The 17321-nt window shown below is 42.1% G+C and overlaps 1 long non-coding RNA gene across 1 annotated transcript; it reads left to right on the top strand.

Annotated features, from left to right (window-relative positions):
* The first annotated feature begins 15733 nt into the window (after positions 1 to 15733).
* On the top strand, positions 15734 to 17118 carry LOC139587442 (uncharacterized). Its single transcript, XR_011678398.1, has 2 exons — positions 15734 to 15873; positions 16967 to 17118. It is a non-coding gene; the product is annotated as an uncharacterized lncRNA (long non-coding RNA).
* Positions 17119 to 17321: the final 203 nt, after the last annotated feature.

Here is a 17321-nt window from a genome sequence, read left to right as displayed (position 1 = left end):
CTCTTCAGAAGTATAAAGTGCTATACAAACATGTTGCCAGAATGGCAGGAAGAAAATTTACCTGTGACTCCTTGATTGCTGTGTATTCTTGTCACTACCATTTCATAAAGATTTGGTATCAAGGTTATTGATAGGATGGTCAGTGCCAGACTCCTGTGGCACAAAGCTCTCCAGGTCAGGGCCCTATTGTCCTATTTCCTCACAATATTTGCAGCAGCTGCAGCAAGGAGGCCTCTGTGGAGACTTTGAACTAGTAAAACAAAAAAATGCATCTTATCATTTAATCCACACAGATGACTATGTATTAAATATTCATGAATATGTGTATGTTCTCCCATATTTCAGCCTACAGAATTTTACCTATTTGGCATTTATTCTATGTGTAATTGGATCCTTACAGAACATCTTTCTATATACTGAGCCAAGTTCTTCCTTTTTCATTTTATGATTATAAAGGAATTCTACACAGGCTGTAATTTTTTTTTTTTGTTAAGTCTTCTATTGAGCAATTCCCTTCCTGATTATTTACTGAGAACAGGATGGAAAAGGAGAAGTTTCAGTCAGATCTTCCAAAACAAGACAGAACACGCCCAGAGGTAAAGTGCATGCTCAAGTAGAATTTGAAACAAGTTCTGTAACATACTTTAGGCATAATTTCATATTCTATATAAGAAATGCAGATTTCTAGATAATCTTGGCTGCTTGTGCTTCAGTTGCACAGAGCTCTTGTAAGAGTTCATGGAGATTTCATTAGCTCTGTCGTAGATTTGTATTTTAGATTAAACATACCCAGAAATCCATTAACATGGAAAATTCCATTATATAGACAGTTTGGAAGTCTGGCACAGTTTTTTTCAAAACCCTCTTAAAAATCTTAATTCATTCATTTGACTACAAACAATATTCATAAATAGAGCTGTAAAGTCAAAATTGACACATGGCACCAGGCTACTCTTTAAGTACCTCTGACCTTCAAATTAGAGTACACATAGCCCTAAATTTCCAGTGTCTCACTTTCTGTCTGATCTTAGATGTGCTGATGATTGCCCTAATGTCATTTAATTTGCTGAGGTAAGCAAACCTAAAAGCTATGTGCAAGCAGTTTCACCCTTCCATGGAGTAAAACTCTGATCTGGGCAATCATTAATAGTTTTAATGATGCTCATGGTAACAGGTGGGGCTTTTGAGACCTCAAGTCTAAAGTTTACACAATAGCTCCTTTTGGTTGTTCTTTCTTCATGGAAATTTCTTGTCATTGTGACTATAATAAAAACCTTTAGAACACTGACAGAATGTACTTTAAAAGCCCCAAACTCCTCAAGAATTATAAAAGTGAGAGCATAACCTAAATGGTGTTTTGTAAAGATGAAGCAGTACAACTTTGTAAGGGAACTTCTGACTCAGGTGCCTGAGCTGACCTGGGTCCCAGGACTGCCCACCACACCACCACAAGACAGTCATCCTACGGTGGCCTGGGCTCAGGTCCTTGGGCAGGACAAACCTAGAATTACATTACAACTTTCAAAAACTTCTTAAAGGTCTTTTGGACACAGGGGCAGACGTGACAATCGTTCCTTCTCGGGAATGGCTGTCACATTGGGAATTGCAAGACATGGCTGGTCACATCCGCGGTGTCGGGGGTTTGCAATTGGCCAAACAATCCAGGAGCATTGTGCAAATTAAGGGGCTGGATGGGCAATTTGCGTCTATACGCCCATTCGTTTTAGACTATACGGAACCCCTGTGGGGGAGGGACCTCCTTGCCCAGTGGCCTTCCAGCAGCTCCTCAGGTTTTTCGGGCAGAGGTCACTGAAGAGCGCCTTACCTGGAAACTGAATTGGAAATCAGATAAACCAGTACAGGTAATGCAGCGGCCACTCAACAGACAAAAATTGAAAGCACTCAATGAGCTCGTCAAGGAGCAGCTGCTTAAAGGCAACCTGGTGGAGACCATGTCAGAATGGAACTCCCCAGCATTTGTCATCAAGAAACCAAACAAAGATAAATGGCGGCTCCTTCACAACCTCCACCAAATTAATAACATCATTCAAGATATGAGTCCCCTTCAACCAGGGATGCTGTCCCTGACGATGCTCCCCCGAGATTGGAATCTGGTGGTTATTGATATAAAAGACTGTTTTTTCCAAATTCCCCTGGAATTTCCCAATTCCACCTGGATGATGCCCACGTTTTGCCTTCATGGTTCCTACCATCAACCGTGGAGCCCCAAGCAAGTGCTACCATTGGCGTGTTCTTCCACAGGGAATGAAGAACAGCTCTTATCTGCCAATGGTTTGTCGCTTCCTTGCTGTCCCCAATACGTACAGCTGCCGAGGATGCCATCATTTACCACTACATGGATGACATCCTCATTTGTGCTCCAACTGATGACATGCTTACCCACGTGCTTTACCTGACAATCAATGCATTGGTTGCTGCAGGGTTCGAGCTTAACAGGATAAGATTCAATGGATGCCACCCTGGAAGTACCTGGGTCTGGAAATAACTAGGTGGACCACTGTTCCACAAAAATTGGCTATCAAAACTAATATTAAGACCTTGGCAGATGTCCATCAGCTGTGTGGGTCTTTGAACTGGGTAAGGCCTTGGCTGGGAATTCCGACCAATGACCTAGCCCCCCTTTTCAATTTATTGAAAGGGGGAGAGGAGCTCAGTTCTCCTAGGTCACTTACCCCAGAGGCTCAGGCAGCACTGGAAAAAATCCAGGAGTCCATTTTGGCCAGCCAGCCCCCAGATACCAACTGGGCCTGCCGTTCAGATTTGTCATTGTGGGAAAGTTGCCTCACCTTCATGGGGTGATTTTTCAATGGGACGAGACCATCAAGGGTAAGGACCAAGGTTCGGGGGACCCTCTCTTGATCATAGAGTGGGTCTTTCTCTGCCATCATAGGTCCACAAGAATGACACAGCCATCAGAGCTGGTGGCAGAATTGATCCATAAAGCAAGATCGCGGATCAGGGAGCTTGCAGGTTGTGACTTTGACTGCATCCACATCCCCGTCAAATTAGAATCGGGCTAGTTCAAAAAGAAAACCTTTGATGAACTGCTGGAGATCAATGAAATGCTACAATTTGCTCTGGACAGTTACACTGGCCAAATTGCTGTTGATTGGCTGGCCCACAAATTATTTAATCAAGATGTGCAGTTCTCTCTATCACTAAAAAAGGTTCAGAGCCAAACTCCCTTGAATGCACTGACTGTTTTCACTGATGCGTCTGGAGCATCCCATGAGTCAGTAATGACTTGGAAGGATCCTCAAACTCAGCGGTGGGAGGCTGATGTCACTAAGGTGGAGGGCTCTCCACAAGTAGCTGAGTTGGACGCAGTTGTCAGGGCTTTCGAGAGGTTCTCTGAACCATTCAATTTGGTCACAGATTCGGCATATGTCGCAGGTGTAGTGTCCAGGGCAGAAAATGCAGCTCTTCAAGAGGTGTCTAATATCCCATTGTTTAACTTGCTCTCCAAATTGGTTACATTAGTCTCCTGCCGAGAGCAACCTTTCTTCATGATGCATGTCAGGTCACACAGTGACCTGCCGGGGTTCATTGTGGAGGGTAATCGAAGAGCTGATGCCCTTGCCGCTCCTGTTCAAATGTCCCCGCTCCCTGATCTGTTTGGTTAAGCTAAGATCAGCCACCAGCAATTCCATCAGAACGCCCCTGGTCTGGTTCAGCAATTCCAACTTACGCATGAACAGGCCAAGGTGATTGTGGCTACATGTTCCCAGTGTCAATCCCAGCAGCTCCCAGCACTCAGTTCCGGAGCTAACCCCAGAGGTCTTTCCAGCTGCAAGGTGTGGCAAATGGACGTAACGCATGTCCCTTCTTTCAGCCGATTGAGTTATGTACACGTATCTGTGGACACTTTCTCCAGTGCCGTCTATGCTTCTGCCCACACAGGTGAAAGGGCAGTTGACACTGAAAGACATCTCATACAGGCTTTCGCTGTCCTGGGCATCCCCAAGGTCATCAAAACCGATAATGGCCCAGCGTATAAGTCTAGGGAACTGAGAAGCTTCCTACAGCAATGGGGAATAGAGCACAAGACTGGCATCCCCTATTCCCCAACAGGCCAAGCCACGATGGAGAGGACCCACCAGAGCTTAAAGAGGGTTCTTGAGCAACAATGAACGGCTGTAAAGGTGAAGTCCCCCCATACCCGTCTCACCAAAGCACTTTTTACCATCAATTTCTTAAACTGTTCATCTGATAATCTGAACCCTCCAATCGTGCGACACTTCAGGCAACATGAGCAGCTGCAGCTGAAAGCCAGGCCTCCGGTCCTTGTTAAGGATCCAGAGACCTGGAAGATGGAAGGGCCATTCGATCTGGTCACCTGGGGGAGGGGATACACCTGCATGTCCACTCCCTTGGGTCTCAGGTGGGTTCCATCCAAGTGGGTCCGGCCCTTCCTCCCAAAAAAGGCACCTAAGGTTGGAGTGGTGGCACAGGTTGAGGAGGCCTGTTGGCGAAGGAGGCGGAAACCATTCACCCTTGATCTTGACATCCTTTAGGTCTTCCTCAGGGCAGAACCCAATTTTTCCGAACAATTCCTTAACTATATTTCTTTTTTGTTTTAGTGACCCACACCCGGATGGCCCCTTTCCCAATCAGCATCATCCTGCTGATGGTAGCGCTTGGGTCCTTCATTCCATCTTCGGACCCCTGGGTCGTCCCTCAGCTGAAGACAAACATCTGGCGGACTCTTGCCAAAGCCCTCGGCCAGGATCACAAATGCCTCAACACCGGCTCAGCAGAGGACCCCATGTCATCATGCCTTGTGGGGATCCCTTTCCATCCAAATGATTTTCCCTCCTCTCTTGCCACCTCTTTCGCTCCTTTAACTTCAAAGAGGGTTGCCAGTCCATTCGGCTTTGACCCCGGGGTGGCTTGGAGGAATGGGATCAAAGGGATGGTCCCTTTAGATACCGAACCCTTTAAATTCAAACTACTCGGCTCCACCAATGCCTCCCTTTGTTTTCAGTTTCTTCCACCCTTCACCCCAGCCCCCACAGGTAACAGCTTCCAGGTGGTGTGGTGGTTTAAAAAGGAATAGACCAGTGGTGCAGGTCTGTCACCAAAATAAATGCACTGTCCACCCCTGGAGGCAAACCCTTGGCTTTATCCCGGGGTGTGTTTTTAATTTGCGGAGACCGAGCGTGGGCAGGCATCCCCTCTCGGAGGTCCCTGCACCGTCGGGCGGCTGTTGCTGTTTACGCCCAATGTGACCCAAATTAGAGATTGGAAAGCAAAAAATGTCACACTGAATTCGGCCCGATCCAAAAGAGACATTACAGATCTTGACCCCGAGTGTGATTCAGAAATTACTCATTAGTCAAACCCAAAACCAGTTGCAGTTACCTTGGTTTTGCCCTGGATATCTGCAGCTAAATCTCTAGGTGAATTGGCCCGCCTAGAGTGTTGGGTTGCTAAGCAGGCCAATTTTACATCAGCTGCTCTCTCAGACCTCTTATCAGACGAGGAAATAACAAGGAAGGCGACTCTCCAGAACAGAGCAGCGATAGACTTTCTGCTCCTCCTCCACCATCATTGGTGTGAGGAGTTCGAGGGCCTCTGCTGCTTGAACTTGGCATCCAAGGCCGAGGATGCGAGAGCTTCTATCAAAAAGATGCAAGACCTAGTGCATGACATCAAGCAAGAGACGTCAGACTGGCTGGGGGACATCTTTTCAGGACGGGGCCTTTCCGGTTGGGTGGGGTCGATTTTAAAGACAATACTTTTGGTTATTGTCATTTTAGTTGTAGCTTCAATAGCGTGTTCTATCATTTGGAAATTAATCAAGCAGTTGCTGGGTAGGATGGTTCCTACCCTGGACATTAACCAGGTGGTGGCTTCTGAGGATGGACAGTTGGAGGAAGCAGAAGCCTCAGAAGATCAATGGGGTTCTGCCACCCCGAGCCACCCCTGGTTTAGAGATGAATACTCAGACTTCGAGCACAAAAACCAAGTTCAGTTTACTTCTGTTTAGACTGTCAGTTGTTTTTCTTTTTAAACAAAAAAGGGGGAGATGTTGTATTGTGTTGGTTTGTTCCATTCCCCCTCTAGGTTAAAATGGTTCTGCCCTGGTTCTCCCTCCCCTCCCAGTTACTGCCTGTCACCCCAGTTGTTATAGTGACCATTGTATCTTTTTACACTCCACCCCAGTTTCCCTAGTAACCGAATGTATCCTTTCCTCAACCCCACCCTGGTGCCCTGCCAGTCACTCCCTGCCACCACCTTTTTCTCCAGAAACTTCTATCTAGGGCTCGGAGTGATTGGATCAGGGGCTGGGGACCCTCCCTCAAGTTACTTTCATTGGTCTTTTCTGTATGTCAATTCCGTGTACCCCACTCCCCCCTGGATTCCTATTTGCTCCCAACTTGGTTCCACCCCTGCCTCCCACACCCTTTATAACCTCGTGTAATCCTTCCTTCGGTCTCTTTGGTTGCTGGCCTCCCTAGGACTTTCAATAAATCTGGGCTTTGCCCCGACTGGAGAGCGCCCTCTTCTTTCCCTGCTGACCTCAGCCACTCATCGGCCTCGTCCTGCATCTGGCAGCATCTTCAGCTGTAATGCTGGGCGTTTGCCTGAGGCGCTGACCTGAAGCACGGCTATCGGGTTAAGTGCCCCCTGTGCTGCTTGCTGTGCTGGCGAGCCAGCTGGGATGCTTTTCTCTGGCTGGACAGCTGCAGGGAAAGTAACATTCTTCTGTTCTGAAACTCTTTCACATGCATTTTGTGGTGTCTGATATACACTGTCAATTTAACAAAAAACGACCTTTTCTATTACTAGAGCTCAGATTGCATTTTCTAAAAAAATCATCTCATATCTTTGTTTTATGGGTTATGTGCGATGTTAAACTGCAAAGCTTCAAATCACAAGTTCATTTGTTCCTGTGCCTTGGGAAGTATTTACTTAAAAGTGAGTACAGTATGCTCGTAGAACTGCAAAGAGGAAGAGGTAAAATACACAACACAAGTAAGGACACAATGCATTTTTTGTCACACATTTTGAAGAGTTTGTTGTTTTTTTTACATAAACACGCAACTGTCTTGCATTGGGAGGGACAGAAATCAGGAAAAATTGTGTTGCAATGACTGGTATAACCACTGCTATGTAAGTAATCCTTTACTTGGCTTGTAGCAATGCCAAGAGCAAAACTTCTGGTCATGATTCCATTTGTACTTTTAAGTGGCATTGCAATCTGCATTGGAAGCTGCTTCTCTGGAGGACACCATATCCCCAGTACATCTACAGAGGAACATTTGCCTCCAGTCCTTAACACTGTGTCTAATTACCACCTATATTTGTCAAACACAATGTGCTTTGGAGCCCTCCACAGCAATAATTTTGTAAACCACTTAAAAATCACATTTGTGAGTGGCAACACAACAGAAAATAGCAATGCTTGATATCAACAAATTGCTCCTCTGGTGCATCATCACTAGAAACTTCTAGAAAAGTAGTTGCTTCTCCCTCAGTTGCAGTTCATGTGCAGAGACTATTTGTTTCCTTTTCTTTCCAAAATACATAGTTTTGAGAAAATACCGGTTGTTGTTCAGATGATAATTTGTACTGGCAAAACCAGTTTATATTCCAGAATAATTTGAGAGTAGAGGGTGTAAAAGAATGGGATAAATATGGATGAAGTTATTCTGGACTGTGGGATTTACCTTCTGACACATCTGATAGAAGATGCAGGTTTCCTTGTTCTGCACAAATCAGCCAACCAGCTGAGAGTCCATGCATTGAGCTCATGTCCTCTTGTCCTTTGGTTTTATTTCCTGAAGAGCAAGCACTCTGCTGATAGGATTTTAAACCTATCCAGGATCTGCAGTAGAAAAAGCAGAGTCAATAAAAGCAAAGTAGCATGTGAGGACAAGTAGCAGCTGTGCTTTAAAGGTGTTTCTGAGTAAGCCCTCCTGCTAAAGCTTATGCATCTGGAAGTTAAGCATTTAAGTCATAGTCACTCCCAGTTCCCCTTGCAGTCTGTGCAGATGCCCAGGCACCAGTAGAGGGTGGTTAAGCTCCTCACTGGACAAGCCTCTAAGCTAAATCGAGTGAATTGTCTTCCACGGGTGTCTGCATCCCTCCCTGCCAATACTGGGAGGTCAGACACCTCTGCACAGACACCTGCACTTAGATGCTACCATGGTTAACTGCAAAGCTAGGTGTGCAAATATGAGCTGATTGCTCTACTCTCTCTTTTTAGTCCATGGAAACCTGAAGTTCAGGCAGTAAAGCCCAGAAGGAAAACTGCAGATGAGCCAGACTAAGGAGACTGATAGAAAATATACAAGCATGACACAGGGTCAAAACTGTAAACATTTGTGCTGCTGCTCCAGATCACGTAGGCTGCAGGGTGTAAGAGGTGAGGCAGCGCAGAGCTGAAATGCAAGAGACACATGCCTGGCAGAGATCACTGAGGTGAGGCAGTACTGAAGCAGAGTAATAAAATAAAATCAATAGCTTCTTGGATTACACAGTTGTGTAGAAAGTAGGCAGGACAGACTCTGTCCTTCCTATGAGCAAGCAGTCTTAGATATTGAGAAGCATTGGTGGGGGAAAAGTTTTTTTAACATAAGATCTTTATTTCTTGTATTTGTACAGGCATATAAAAAGACAGCAGGATAAGGCAAATAAACAAATCAAAATAGAAATATAAACTCGCAGTTCACTTTGTTGTTAAACTAGACTATAAACTGAATGGTTATGGAGCATTACACTGGGTGATGTTGTTCTTCTATTATTTCTAGAGTCCCATATTGTTGTTATTAGATTTCTAAAGTCCATACCTCTCTGATGTATTCTCACGGCTGCAGATCTTCACAGACTCCTTTTGCTGCATGCTGTTCTCTCTCAGGTCAGGGCTCCTCCAAGGCTCTCCCTGACTGGCTTACCCGCCCTCTTTTATCCCGGTCATCTTCATCAGTTACAGCTGCAGCCCAATTAAGGACATCGCAGCTGCAGCCCATCAAGGGCAACCAGGACCTCTGGGGCAAAGCCTCTATACACATATTCAAATACATTTCCTCTACTATAGGGTGGTAGAAGTGTCATAGCTCCACTGAGCCTCTTTACCTCCAGGCACCTAAAAGTTTGGTGTTGCACTTAAAATCCTCTGTTTGTTTATCAAATACAAATATCTATATAATACACAAATCCCCAAAAAGGCAATTTATTCCCTCTCCATCTGTTATTTCTTTCAGAAGAAAAATCATCTTGAAAAGAATTCCTCTATAGCATTAAAGTATCCGAGGAAACTGGTATATAAATCAATAAATATATTTTCAGTTGTTGTAGCACCTTTAAAGCCCAAATGCAAATTTTGTACATTTATTCATCCCCTATATGTAAAGACAGTAATTCTAGGACACTTTCCTGTGGACTTAGAGCAAAAGAGAAAAACAAGAGTGCAATAATGGCCTGCTGTGTAAGTAATGAATGGATGCAAGACTGATCTGTCCTTTGTTTTATTTAAAAAGATCAGAGCAATGAACAATTCAGCCACTCTTAACAGTGGCACTGCTCTGAGAGAACATGGGTCAAAGTATTTCAGCACTACATTCCTCCATGGGTTATGAAGGTGCTGGAAAATCCAGGTTTATAATAAGCAGTTTAAAAGCAAGGTAAATCCCTGAATTTCACAAGTGAGATACAGTGGCAGCAAGCATTCTCCTTTATGAACAGGACTGTTTGTTTGTTATCCACTATAACATCTTCCAAAGAAATGGCTAAGGGTGTGAGAGAATCCAGAAGCATTGGTTCTGACATTGTTCATGCAGCCTGTTGTCCCTCTAGTTCACAAATCTGACCTCTGACAGTGATTGCTACCTGACCTTTGAACAAATGCAAGAAACCCACAGCAGGTAGGTATGGAATAACCTGCTTTCCACAGAAAGTGGCTCATAACTAGAGTTTGCTTCACTCCTGACTCATAATGTTCATTCTCTTTTCCAACCTTTCCACATTTAATTTTGATAACCATTCTCCTAAACGTCTCATCTTGTTCTGATTCTTCTTTAGCTTCAGAACAATTTCTTACGGGCTTTCAAAAGGACAAATTTCATGCCTTGCATCTTGTTTTATAAAAATTCTCCCAGAAATAGCCCAGAAAACAAGGGGTGAGGACATCAAGAGAACACAGGGAATGGAGCCAAGATACAGTTCCCAGAACCTCATATTTTGTTGCAATGAATATTGACAGTTTTCTGCCCCTGCCTGTGAGATTGGGAGAATTCCTTCTGTCAGCTGCTTGTCCAGGTCTCCTGGATAAGGCTGTGCATTCAAAATTTGGGAAGGAAATCAGGTTCTTTCTTTAGTATGCTTTAAAAATATACTGAAATGTATCACAATTATCATCTAAAGTACTAAAACATCACATATACACAGAATACATGCTAATATTGTAATATACGTGTAATAGTCATTCCTTACCTGTAACAGCTGGGGATGGGCTTCACTGAGCCATTTGGAATTTAGTGCCAAGGCAAGACCTCTTTCCATGTGCTACTGCTCTGTTCACCCCCCTGGTACAGCAAGCACTCCAGGGGCTGCCAGCAGTGAACCCTCAGTGACAGTGAAGCAGAACTTCAGGCTGTGCCTTGTACCCAGCCAGCTGCCCCTGACAATTCAGGTTGTTTCTAGTTTGACACAAAATGCTGCTGTTCAGGAAGGAGCTCAGGGTGTTGTGCTGCCCCAGACACTGCAAAGCAGTGACTTCTGGTCATTACTGATCTATTTCACAGTTGCATCTGGTTTTCTGGGGTGAAGTTTCTCTTTATGAACAAATTCTTTGCCTCTTCTCATATCCAATTTGATATTATTATTGAATACAATACTAGGAACAGTTGGCTGGAGTAACTCATCATTATTTACCTGCACAGGAGTCAGTCAAGCAGGCATAACATGCATATTCCAATTCTTTGCTGTGAGTGGCCAGTTACTGTAAAAGTTCTCTACCTTGTAACTCATATCCTTAGGAAGTTACTTTCATTTTGCTAAAGGATATGGCAAACAAGACTTTCAAAATTTTGATCTTTATTAATCCATACAGAAATAAAGTGGATGATTAAAAACAAAACCACCATGACATAAAACAAGTTAAAACACTATTTGATTTAATGGTGGATTTAGCATCTCACAGTCACTTGCACATTTAGAGATTGTTATATCTCTGTAGTTATTATGAACTGCCTATAGCTTTTTCTTCCCATTTCTGAATGAAATATTAGTGCAAACTATCATCATGATCTTACACACCACCTGTTTCTGCTAATTTTCTCATCTTTCTGTCATCATATATCTCCTTATTTTACACAGATTTATATATCCTCTACAAACAATTAAATAAATCTTGTAGGCAATAGAACTTTTGATGATCTCACTGAAACAGAGGAAGTTGTCTGAGATTTAAACAGACAGTAATTAAATATTCATTGCCACTCTCAGAATGAATTAATCCAGCAGTTAAATCTGCACAGCAGCTATTTAACAGGAAACATCTAAATGTGGATTCTAATATATTCTGAGTATTAGTATTTTTTTTTTTTATTTGAGGGGATATGCACATGTGACCTTGTTCAGGAAAGAGTTAATTCACTGATTTTAGATGACACTCAAGCTTCCAGACAGTGAGGATACAAAGAATTATACAGTAAGACATTGGATTTTTTTGGTACCTCACTCCTGTTTATTTCCTTCTTTAAAACCATCTAGGTGATACAATCAGTTAATTAATTGGCATCCTAACTTGTATTCATAGAACTCATGTGATTTTTAAAATTGAATTTTCATAAAAGAGTTTAGGCTATGAAATTTTACAGTTATTGACAGGGGCCATCACATTATCACTGTGTATAATCATATTTGCTTTTGTATAACAAGGCAGCTTCAAACAGCAATGTAATTACCAAGAAATTAGGGAATGGAGATTGAAAATTGCACTGAAGGCTTCAACACAAGTTGTCATGGTTACTTCTGGAAAAAAGAGGGGACCAGCAAGTAGCAACTGGACCAGGGAAAGCCTCTAAAAAGTAGCCATGGGCCCTTCTAAAGTAATGGATCAGGCACAGCCAGGCTGAGTATGGTAACAGGGTAGTGTGGGTGGAAGACTTCTAGAGTAGAAGGTGAGAGAGCCAAAGAAAGTAAGAGGCTCATGTAAAGGAAAAGCAAGGAAAACAGAGAAATGTGTGATGTCAAACTGCCTGAAAATCTCTGGGGGGATGTAACAAAGCTTTTGCTCATGACCTCTTTCATTGAATGTGTAAATAGGCTGAACAGCAGCTTGGGCTGCCCTTTTGGTGGTATTTAATTCTCATCTCCTGTGACTAATTAGCTTTGTTCATTAGAAGTAAACAGGATCAAGGGGCAGTGTGGATAATGGTGACGGTGATGTTCTATAAAGCACGAGGGAGCAGCAGCCTCAGACACAGCAAAACATTACCAAGATGGGTCACTACAGGTCATCTCATCCATTTTACCCTGCAAAGTGGTGGATGGCTCCAAGGCCCTAACCCAGCTTGTTGTAAGGCCTTGAGACCTTTATCTTCCTGTCATGTTTCAGAGGAAGGCAATGGTGTCATATCCTTGGTGTGACACACCCCCCCAGGACTCAGCAGCCAGATGCAGGTGCTGGGCAAAGCTGCTCTGCGGCATCCACGTGTTCACTGGCAGAGCAGGGCAGGAGCTGCTCACTCCTCACAGCACATCAGCCACCCCACGCCCTGCTCAGCATTTTTATACACCCAAAAATCAATCTTACACACCTGCAAGTACCCCCTGATGACAGTCACAGCTTTACACTGGTGTTGGAGAACCTCTGTACAGCAGAAATTACCAGAGAACATTTTGGACCACCCAGTCCTTTCTTGGGAGAGATGTAATAGAAAATAGCTAAGTTGGCTCAATAAATGTAAGCTATATGTGTTGCTTTCCTCTGACATTCCTGATCCTCTTTTGGAAGATTTCTCTTCTTTCATACATTCCCCGACACATTTTAATGCAGTTAACAAACTCAAACAGTTCAGTGCTCTCACCTTAACCAATTTATAAACACAATCTTTTTTTTTTTTTTTTATCTCAAAGGATGTACTGATCTTTATCTTTTCCAAGTAGAACAAAAATACTGGAGAACAAAGGGCAAAATTTTCCATTAGTGTGAAAAGCTCCAGGACTCATTTGAAGAAATGTTGTGAACCATATATTTTAATTGTGGGAGGAATTACAGTAAACACCTATATTTGGCTCTTCAAAGTCAAAAGAAGAACTAAGAGATTTTCTAAGCAGAACTAAGAGCTTGACTAAGATAAGACTTTATTATGTGAAGCAGATCCCATCCTGTAGAAAATTACCCTTCAGAAAGTTGTTCCAGTTGTTATTATTTTAACTGCTTAAATAAAACTCTAATTCTAATTAGTGCTGGCTCCAAGATTTGCCATACATCAATATACATGGGTGGCTGTGACTGTACTGTGTAATTTTATTGCATGATGAAAATGCTGTTTTATAAAGCAAGTGTCCTAGAGACTATGTTTATGTTAAACTCACAAACTTCCAATTAATAAAGTGAATAAATTGATCTTTGAAGTGTCTTATCAACCAACATTTTTCCCCACCTTTACTGATTTTCCCAATGTTTTTTTTAACTGTATGCAATTTATCCCAGACTGAGGACACTGGAGCTGAATACAGTATTCTGAAAACATTTACCCTGAAAGGCAGACTAGACAGAATATGTGTAACTTCACATCTTGTATTTGAAAACCCCATGTTTATAATTCAGAAAAACTCTCTATCCCTTTCAGGCACAGCTTTCCAGAGGGAGCTTACTTCAGTGATTGTCTACCATGATCTTCAGGTTTGTTCAAACCTCACACTGTGCCTTCTGCTTCCTGAACATTAAAAGCATGGAATAATTTACATGAGAAAGATGAAGAGCAGAAAAGATCTTGACCCTGTGCAAGCACTGTTCAGCAGTAACTAAAACATCCCTGTGTTATCAACAGTTTTCAGCACAAATCCCAAACACAGCCCCACATTGGTTACTGCAAAGAACTTTAACTCTGTCCCTGACAAAGCCAGTAGAGTCTAAGCCAAAAATTGTCTTCAAATCATTTATAAGTGTTTATCAATATTATAATGCACATGATTGTACAAAGCTCTACAAGGAGGGAAGTGGTGATGGTGAGAAAGATCCTCTGGCTGCACTCGATCTCCTTTAAGTTCTTAAGCTGGGAGAGCAACTTTTTACACAGGCAGATCATGATAGGAAAAGGGGCAATGGTTTTAAACTCTTAAAAGAGGAAAGATTTAGATCAGATGTCAGGAAGGAGCTCTTTACTCAGAGAGTGGTGGGGCACTGGAACAAGTTGCCCAGAGAAATTATGGATGCCCTGTCCCTGGAAGTGTTCAGTGCCAGGGTGGAAGGGGCCTGGAGCAGCCTGGTGTAGTAAATGACATCCCTGCCCACGACATGGGACTGGGACATGAGATGTCTTTCAGGTCCCTTCAACCCAAGACATTCTGTGATTCTATGATTATTATTCCAAGACTAGTACAAATTCTTCTTTTATTCCTACATGATAAGATCTTACTAATTTTTTTGCACTATTGCAGTAATCAATGGTAATTTAACCTCCTATATTTGTCTTACATTAATATTTTAGACTGCAGATAGAATTTTTAATTTTAGCAAATGGTGAATATATTTCAGGGCTCCTTTTTTGAGTGAGGAGCTGTGTTTCACACTCTGTGGATTCCTCCACCTGCCAGCACACAAAGGACTATAGGGTCAGCCCCTAGCTGTGCTAGCAGGACCAGAGGAGCCACTTGTTTTTCAGAAATGTGAGGCAAAATAAAAGTAGCTTGTACTCTCTGGGGCTATTTATCTGCAAGTTACTAGGAATTTTGACCTGCATAGGTCAAAATACAGTACTTTAGATAAAAATATAGTACTTAACTAGTAAAACACAAACTATGTGTAGTTGCAATTTATGTTATCAATTATCAACCTTTAAATCTTGGTCTCACCTTAGCTAACAATATTCACCTTTACACTGGGAAGGGAAATCATCCTTAATAGAAAGTTCCTTCATTAATATTCTATTACTTGACCACATAAGAATATAATTATATCATATTATACACCCATTATTTATATTGGATGAGGGCTGCAAAATATTTCCTGCCACTATCCACAAAAAGACTTGTGTGTCAGCTCTGCAGTCCCTAGAAGCCCATGCAGAATTCTCTTAAAGATGGTTGGCATTTTTCTGCTGCTTTCTACATAAACTGCCTTCCAGTTTTTAAGGCTGAACTTATCTAACTTTCTGTGTAATATTTTTAACAATTTCCTTCTAGTTCTGTCAGTTGGTGTATAAGCCATCTCTATTAATTTGGTCACTCATAACATAAATCATATTAGGAGAAAATTAGGCTGCCAGCAAAAACCCTAAAAAAATACAGGGAAATGTCTGCATTTTTCAGAACATTGTGAGAAATATGAATTTCAGCAGGTTCTCAAGCTCTGCTGGAGTGGCAGGGACTAATGAAAGTTACTGTACACCACCCACTGAACAGAGTTAAGTAGACAGTCTGATTAATTAAAGTGTCAGTTCAGCCAATGGTTTCAATTTCTCTTTTTCACAAAATAAAAGCTCCAATAAAAAAATATGGAAAAAACTTATTAGGTTATTTAGGTAATTTCCTGTCCTTGCAGAATAGTCCCTCCAATGCCATTTTTTTTCCAATTTGTTCAATGCAGTTTAAAGGCTTGGAAAGGTGTAAACCACAGCTGATGGCCACAGAAGAATTTACTGTCTGCTAAACCCTGATATCTGTCCTGACACACAAGTAATTACTTTTATTTTCATAACAGTATATTGTCTACTTAAATAATGTCCTTGCACCTCTCTATAGAGTGAATATTCCTATCCTGCAAATACCTAAAGGCTACACTAGAAACTCCCTGCTCATTGTCCTTCAGTGTCTGAAAAGACCTGCAGTGTTTTGAGTCTTGTCAAAACACTTGACGAATAATCCAGATGCAATCCCTTTTTGTAATACCTAAGCAGTGTGACAAGGGCTGCAGTGGTGGGAAAGAGATAAAGTCTCTTGTCTTGCCAGAGGCCAGTGTTCCTGATTTGCTCTGTCTGTAGTGTGGTGCAATCCAGCTGTGTGAATGTAAAATCATATGTAATATATAACACAATCAGAAATACATCAAATTGAAGTAGCAAAGGCTTGGCCTCTGGAAAGTTTGGTTTTTCCTTATTTTCATGTGACATTTTTTCAGGTGTTTGTAGCCCCATTGCATGTCCTGCCTTTCCATGTGGAAGCATGCGTTTTTACTGTAAAAGCGATCTGGTTACCAAAATTTTAACAGCATTTTTGAACAGAATTATGAATATTGCTGTTACAGTTCTCTGGGATTGAAAACTATTACTGATTTCCATATTTCCCCCAAAGAGTAGCAGAAGATTCCACTTTTACAATGAAACAATTGGAAAGATAAGCACAGGTCTGAACACCATCAAAGGCTTAGTGGCTCTGGGTCAGGAGTATATAGAGAGACATAATTGAATAAAATCTCTCCTCTCAGAGGCAGGCTCTATTAGATGCATGGGGAAAATGCACTTAAATGAAAATAGTAGCCTATACTCATCTATCTCTGCTATTTCACTGACAGGGTGAGAATTAAAATATTATATTCCAGGCCTTTACAACTTATTTTCTACATTCCTGCACTCACTTTCTCCTCCCTCTGTACTGTACACGTAGTATATGTAAACACCCATAGTTTTGAATGCATATTCTAAGTAAGGCACCTCTGCTTATCATGAGATCTTTGTCCTTATACCATATGTTAACTCTGCAGCCATGGAAATGGAAAGAAAATGCTGCTTTTTCATACAAAGTTAAAACTTTCTTTTTGCCTTCCTCCAAGTAGGCAGCAGATCCCCCTGGCTGAAGAAACCACCTGGATGGAGATCAATGGTCTGCTACCTTTGGTGTTAAAGAGCTGGAGATACAGCAGTAAATTCTGAGCGCCTTCTGAAGTCACCTTCGTATTAAATGAACGAGGCATAAAATATGTGAGTCCCTTGTGGTTGTCTAGGTTCTTTGCAGTTTAATTACAATATCTAACACCATTTGAATACAGTGTTTTGACAAAACAGTGAACAATTGTGGATTAACCCACATGGGTGTTATTTGTAGCAGTGAAACTAAGAGAGGTTTAAAACCAAACCTGAAAACCTCATTTCAAAGCAGCCTCTTCTCCCTCAAGATATAAATTCCGT

The sequence above is a fragment of the Agelaius tricolor genome, unplaced genomic scaffold (genome assembly GCF_023055355.1).
Source record: "Agelaius tricolor isolate 1412-34295 unplaced genomic scaffold, bAgeTri1.0.p SCAF_2, whole genome shotgun sequence".
Taxonomy (NCBI): domain Eukaryota; kingdom Metazoa; phylum Chordata; class Aves; order Passeriformes; family Icteridae; genus Agelaius; species Agelaius tricolor.
Note: the sequence above shows the minus strand (reverse complement) of the source record. Positions and strands in the feature narration are given on the sequence as shown.